General features: G+C 38.1%; 1 pseudogene; it reads left to right on the top strand.

Annotated features, from left to right (window-relative positions):
* Nucleotides 1-5,782: 5,782 nt before the first annotated feature.
* Nucleotides 5,783-7,101, top strand: LOC125354356 (annotated as a pseudogene).
* The last annotated feature ends 528 nt before the right edge of the window (nt 7,102-7,629 follow it).

Below are 7,629 nucleotides of genomic sequence, written 5' to 3'. Positions count from 1 at the left end.
TAAAGGAAGGCATAAAAATTTGAAACATTTCTCAAACATCTCAGGTAAGAATAGCAAGTCTGTCAATGGAGTCACAGGCTGCTTCTTTCTTTCTTTCTTTTTTTTTTCAAATTTTTATTATCGAACTGATGTACAGAGAGGTTACAGTTTCATATGTTAGGCATTAGATACATTTCTTGTACTGTTTGTTACCTTGTCCCTTATGCCCCCCTCCCTCCCCCCCTTTTCCTTCCCCCCCTGGAGGTGTTCAGTTCACTTACACCAAACAGTTTTGCAAGTATTGCTTTTGTAGTTGTTTCTCTTTTTTTCACCCTGTGTCTCTCAAATTTGGTATTCCCTTTGAATTTCCTACTTCCAATACCAGTGAACACGGTTTCCAATATACTCAGATAAGATTACAGAGATAGTGTAGGTACAACCACAGGAAGGTGATACAAGAACATCATCAATAATAGAAGCTACAGATACACATAGGACGTTGAAAGTAGTTACAACTGTGATATAACAATTGTTTCCATAACATGGAGTTCATTTCACTTAGCATCATCTTATGTGTTCATAAGGGTATAGCTATTGGGCCTTGTGATGCTCTGCTATGACTTGCCTATACCTGTACTAATTATTCCCAATAAGGGAGGCCATAGAGTCCATGTTTCTTTGGGTCTGCCTCACTTCACTTAGTATAACTTTTTCCAAGTCCTTCCATTTCCTTACAAATGGAACAATGTCATTTTTTCTGATAGAGGCATAAAATTCCATTGTGTATATGTACCACATTTTCCTGATCCATTCGTCTACTGAGGGGCATCTGGGTTGGTTCCAGATTCTTGCTATGACAAATTGTGCTGCGATGAACATTGTTGTGCTGGTGGCATTACTGTGATTTTTGTTTGTGGTCTTTTGGATAGATACCCAAAAGTGGGGCTGCTGGGTCATAGGGGAGTTCTATATTTAACAGGATGCTTATTTCTATCCCCAGGTCTTTAGCCCATTTATTAATGGGGTAGTTGTTTCTTTGAGATTTTTTTTTGGGAGAACCTAATTTTCCTAGCAGAGGATCACAATAGCTCAATGACTATGTACATATGATCATTTAATATGATGCTAAGCAAAATGAACTCCAAGATATGGAAACAAGTGGTTTTTCATTGTTCTTGTTATTTTTAACATACTATGTGAAATTCTTTCTCTTGCATTTTTCTTCTCTATGATTTAGCCCATGTTGTTTTTGTATTTGATTTTGGTACCCTGGGTGCTGTATATATGTTTATCTGAATTAAGGAAGGGAAGGGGAACACCAAAATGGTGAGATAAAGGACAAACCAATGCAATAGCAATACTTACAAGACAATATGTTGTAAACTAATTGTTGTACTAATTGAAGGTGGAAGAAAAATGAGAGCGGTGATAACTTTGACAAGAAATGTGCTTACTACCTTAAGTATGTAAATGTTCATCACCTCTGTACATCACTCTCTGTACATCACCTTGACAATAAAATTAAATTACAAAACAAAAAAGATGCACTGTATTCATAAACTGCCTCAATGAATGCCAACTGTACTGTACAACTTCTTAAAGATATTAAAATATGTTTAAAAGCAGTATTGGAGCAATTGTGGAGAGACTGGAGCTTTAGTGTAGGCTGATGGGAATGCATAATGACATGGACACTAGCAAACACTACAGAAGCATTTCCAGAGGGGCATTAAGCCACTACTGTGTTATCCAAAAGTTCCACTCCCAAGTAAATAAAGAATAATGAAAAATAATAATGTCCACTTCTGGGTCTTCTATTCTGTTCCATTGAACCTTGGGCCTATTTTTGTGTCAGTACCATGCAGTACACTCAATCTAGGTAAAGAAAATTTGAAGGCAGAATACCTACTACAGTATTCATTATCTTCATGGTTCTTTCTATGCAAATGTGTGATTGTCAGAGGTCTTTTACAAAAAAGTTATACTCCATGGAGTTTGTGTTATTATACCCATTAATGTACAAAATAAAAGTATTATTGAGCCAAACATACAATGCCTTACATGCATTTCATACTGTGTCTTTGATGTCACAGAGCTATTATATTTTTTTCAACAAAAGATATGATTATTGGCATAGAAACCATTCTGGGACATAATTCAGAAAAATATCCAACATGTGTATCCTAAGTAACAGGGTCCCTGTGATGTTTTGTTCTATTATAGATGTCTTCTTGGAAGGCACTCTAAGAAACAGAAAGAGTAGAATTATAGACAATATATTTCTGAAGCTTTAACGTAGTGTAGTCCAGAAAAAATATAGGAATAATATTAATAAAATGAATGGGAATTTGTTCGAATCTGTTGAACAAATTTAGAGATCTCATTCCACGCAAGTATTCCTTTTAATTTTCTCTTTCGAGGAACGAAAAGTAAGCTTCAGACAGAAACTCGAGAAACAGAAAAATCAGCACCATGAAGAAATGAGAATGTGATGAGAAAGCAAGAGAAGAGTAGGCTGAGTCATGTCCCTTAATGTGAAAAAGAAGAAAGAGTAGGCTGAGTCATGTCCCTTAATGTGAAAAAGAAGAAAAACAGTTCTCATCTTCTGCTCTTTTAAAGGCGTGTTTAACGAGCCAGTTTAGACTTCACATTTGGAATTAAGTCACTACCAAAGTAATAAAACTTTCAAAGTGCAAATGGAGTGTGTAAGCTCTTTGAAAGCGTGTTATAAATTTATTTATAGTACTAGTAATTAATATAGTCCTTAAGCAACTCTAGTGGGAAATCATGCTTATGTACTCTAAGGAGTATTCCAGTTGTATCACTGAGATTTATAATTGTCCATACTCAGAGACATATCTGGCAGATTGCATGTAGTACAAATATTCTGTCACAACCACTCTACAAGATATATACAGAAACATCTTTTCACTTACATGTTTATTTTGTCCTTTTTGTGGGTTAGAAAGCTAAGAACACCCAAGAAACCCCTTAAATTTTACTTCATTTTTATCTCTGCTTTTCTGCTATGACTTTCTTTCATGAGACACTGTGGTTAAAATGCCTCACTAAGATGGCTAAGAAACAAAGTGGATGAGAAAAAAGAAAAATTCAATCAAACAAGCAGATTAAGCAAACACCAACATTGTAGGTTGGGTATCTTTCAAGATCTCTTAGAGAGTGGCTGGGAATGTGGCTTAGAGGTAGAGTGCTTGCCTAGCATTCGTGAAGACCTTGGTTTCCATTCCTTAGCACCACATAAACAGAAAAATCGGGAAGTGGCACTGTGCCTCAAGAGGTAGAGTGCTAGTCTTGGGCAAAAAGAAGCCAGAGACAGTGCTCAGGCCCTGAGTCCTAAGCCCTAGGACTGGCAAAAAATGAAAAACAAAACAAAAATCTCTTAGAGAAATCAATGGAACCCATATCAATTATGAACTGGAAAGCACTTTTATATTAAAGTCTCAGGTTCTGAAAGATTTAGCTCCAGACTTTATAGTATTGTAGACAAGAAAAATAGCATTAATACATTCCATGCATATTAAGAGAAGATGCCACAGTTAGCAACATCTGCCACCAAAATCTCCAGAGCAAATGTCAGAACACTTATCATTAGTAGCAGCAGATCTACTCATATTGTTTTAAATCTGACTAGGGTTTTTTACGCTTTTACTCTAAAGGTGGTATAGTGAACAGTTATGTAAGCCAGGCAATGAGGACATTTTTTTGAATAGTGTCTCCCCCTCCCTCATATTCTCCCATTTTTTTTTTGTCAGTCCTGGGGCTTGAACTCAGGGCCTGAGCATTGTCTCTAGCTTCAATTTGCTCAAGGCTAGCACTCTAACACTTGAGTGAGCCACAGCATCACTTCTGGCTTTTTCTATATATGTGGTGCTGAGGAAATGAACTCAGGGCTCTATGTATATGAGACAAACACTCTACCACGAGGCCACATTCCCAGCCCTCTCCCAATTTTTTGATTAACAATTTTTGAAGAAAGAGATAAATTCAATATTAAATTGCATTGCTCCCTCAACCTTACAGCAAATATGATTCCTTACTTTCTTTTCATGATGAATTTCCTTTATTATTTTTGAGTAGGGTTTTAGAGATATGAACCTTAGTAACATGAGAAGGAAGAACATGAGTTTAAAAGAAAAATATTGCCATGCATTTTAATTCTATACAAAATATATGCTACTTTTACTTCTCAAGAACTCAGAATTTTAATTTTCCCCATCTATGTAGACAAAAGTTCTTCCCAACAAGGACATGGTTTATCTTTGACTCACCCACTAAGGGAAGAAGCTTGGCCAGATTGAAACATTGTTTGATGATGAGCTAGATCCCTAGTTTGTGCAAGAAGCTGCAGAATTCTGCTCCTACATCTTCAGCCATTCCAAGAACAAAACTCTTCCAGGTGACATCAAGTTCAATGGAATTTTTGAGTCTTTCTTTCTTTGTAGTTCCTTTTGATAAATATTATTTCATATGATCAGAGCACTGTGCCTTTGTGTTTCTCCCCTGAGTGTGTCCTCCTTCAGTCTCTCTATGTGTGAATGCCTACAGTCCTGTATAATATTGTATATCTTAGATCTAGCTCCCACACAGGAGAGAAAACATGCACTATTTGTCTAAGTTTAGCTTATGTCACTTCACATGATTTTTTCTACATCCAACAGTTTTCATGAATCTCTTTTAAAGAATTCTTTTACAGCTCAACATGAAGAATAAATGTCACATAACAGTCTCTTTGTAATGCCAGTGTTGGCAAATGCATAAGGAATTGTCACCGTGGAAACCATATACATCGTTTTTATAAAGTTATATTCAATAGCTGATACTCACATCTCTTCCTTTTTTGTAGGTCTAGAAAATCTGGTGCTGATCAATGCCAATGCCATGAGAAGTGAGGCGCTGCCCTTCATGGAAACTGCAGCTCTGGCCTTGACTCTGATAGTGTTAAGATGTGACTGTATGCATTTGTACCAGATATCTTAAAATAAGTGATCACAGACAAGCTCTGAACTATACAGAATGAAAAATGTGTTTAATTAACAAATGCGAACAATTTTTCTTTCCTGTTTTCAGGTTTAGTGAGCTTGGTGCAAACCTCTCAGCGGAGGACTGCCCTGCATGGAGAACACAGTCCTGGCCATGTCCCAGATAGAGAGAACTCAGCTGCTGTGAAGAAGGCCATAGCCCACCATGAGCAGTAGACAAGCCAGAAGGTGCAACTGTCCCCAGAAACCAACAAGGAGTTGCTAGACCTTCCCAGGGCTTGTGTGAGAGAGGCTATAGCAATCTTCAGAAAGAATTATTTCAAAAATGAAGATTTGAGTTTCCTGAAACAATTATAAGTAATTTTTTTTTCTTTTTGGTCAGTCCTGGGGCTTGGACTCAGGGCCTGAGCACTGTCCCTGGCTTCTTCTTGCTCAAGGCTAGCACTCTGCCACTTGAGCCACAGTGCCACTTCTGGCCATTTTCTGTATATGTGGTGCTGGGGAATGTATAAGAGGCAAGCACTCTTGCCACTAGGCCATATCCCCAGCCCATAAGTAATTTTTTGTTTCAGTTTATGAACATTGGGATTAGTGAGAGGCAAAAAGTATAGCTATGAATGGTAAAATCAAACTAATTAAGAAAAACAATTCAAACTAGACTAGAAAAGGATAACAACCACTGATGAGACCGTGAAGTACTCACATGCATCCTTTAGTCCCTGTAGACTTGGAACTTTTCACAGATGCACTTGACTCACATTTCCTATATTATGTCCAGGGAGAAAACTCAAACTAAGGAGCGAGAGGCAGAGAGAGTCGGAGACGCTATCTGCTTCCATCCGTCGCGCAGACCCTGCCGGAGCCGCTGCTGCTATGGATGATTGGGAAGATCTGGTGTATCAGGCGAAGCTGGCCGAGCAGGCTGAGCGATACGACGAAATGGTGGAATCAATGAAAGCAGGAATGGATGTGGAGCTGACAGTTGAAGAAATCTCCTATCTGTTGCGTATAAAAATGTGATTGGAGCTAGAAGAGCCTCCTGGAGAATAATTAGCAGCATCGAACAGAAAGAAGAAAAGAAGGGAGGAGAAAACAATCTAAAAATGATTCAGGAATATCGGCAAATGGTTGAGACTGAACTAAAGTTAATCTGTTGTGACATTCTGGATGTACTGGACAAACACCTCATTCCAGCAGCTAACACTGGCGAGTCCAAGGTTTTCTATTATAAAATGAAAGGGGACTACCACAGGTTTCTGGCTGAATTTGCCACAGGAAATGACAGGAACGAGGCTGTGGAAAACAGCTTAGTGGCTTATAAAGCTGCTAGTGATATTGCAATGACAGAACTTCCACTAACACATCCAATTCGTTTAGGTCTTGCTCTCAACTTTTCAGTATTCTACTATGAAATTATTAATTCTCCTGACAGGGCCTGCAGGTTGGCAAAAGCAGCTTTTGATGATGCAACTGCAGAACTGGATACTCTGAGTGAAGAAAGCTATAAGGACTCTACACTTACCATGCAGTCGTTAAGTGATAATCTGAGACTATGGACTTCAGACATGCAGGGGGGATAGTGAAGAACAGAATAAGGAAGCGCTGCAGGATGTGGAAGATGAAAATCAGTGAGAAAGCCAACAAGAGAAACCATCTCTGACTACCCCAGTCCTCCCCACCCCTTCCCTTGGAAAGTTCCCATTGTCACTGAGAACCACAAAATCTGACTTTCACATTTGGTCTCAAAATTTAGGTTCCTGCCCTGTTGGTTGTTTTTTTATTTTATTTTATTTTTTTTAACAGTTTTCAAAAGTTCTTAAAGGCAAGAGTGAATTTCTGTGGATTTTACTGGTCCCAGCTTTTAGGTTCTTTAAGACACTAACAGGACTGTGTAGAGGCTTTTTCAGCATTACTGTATTGTCTCCATGCCAGATGTGGCAAGATCATTAGAAATGGAAATTACGTTTGAAAGCCATTAGACTCCTAGGTGATGCATCTTAAAAAAGAGATTGATCACACTATAGAGGCATATGTGAATCATTATTTCATTTTCTAATTGTTTAAATCAAATTTTATACCAATGTTTAAATTTAATTGGGTGTGAACTTGAGGTGGTTAAAGATTGTTTTGGGGGGAGTTTGTTACAATGGTTTTGCTGAAAGTGTTTCAAACTCTGCTGAAGTGTTGGCTGAAAAGTGAGTGCTGGTAACAGTTCACCAATCCGTGGCTTCTCATTCTTGCCTACTTTTTCTCTCCCTCTGAAGCAGGTTAGCATTGAAGGTGATATGAAGAATCCTGCATGCGTGTTCAGTTCTTTATTTCTTCTCCTTCCCTCTCCCCTGCCATCGCTTCTTCTTTCCTCCTCCCCTCCCTTCTTCCCTCCCTCTCCTTCGCTTGCTCAATCTCTTTTGTTCAGTATGTGTAACTTCAAGCTAATTTGTACTACTAGATATCTGACTGGAGCCACAGATATAGAATCTGTATTGTTCTTACTGAAACACAGCATGGAATTAACATTAAACTTAAATAAAACAAACTTAAATGAAAAAAAACTCAAACTAATGATATTTCTCTGGAAAGTTGTATTTAGAAGCTAGGCACTGGTGATTCATGCTTGTAATTTGAGCTTCTTAGGAGGTTGAGACCTGGA

This window comes from Perognathus longimembris, chromosome 7 (assembly GCF_023159225.1).
Source record: "Perognathus longimembris pacificus isolate PPM17 chromosome 7, ASM2315922v1, whole genome shotgun sequence".
NCBI classification, from domain to species: domain Eukaryota; kingdom Metazoa; phylum Chordata; class Mammalia; order Rodentia; family Heteromyidae; genus Perognathus; species Perognathus longimembris.
Note: the sequence above shows the minus strand (reverse complement) of the source record. Positions and strands in the feature narration are given on the sequence as shown.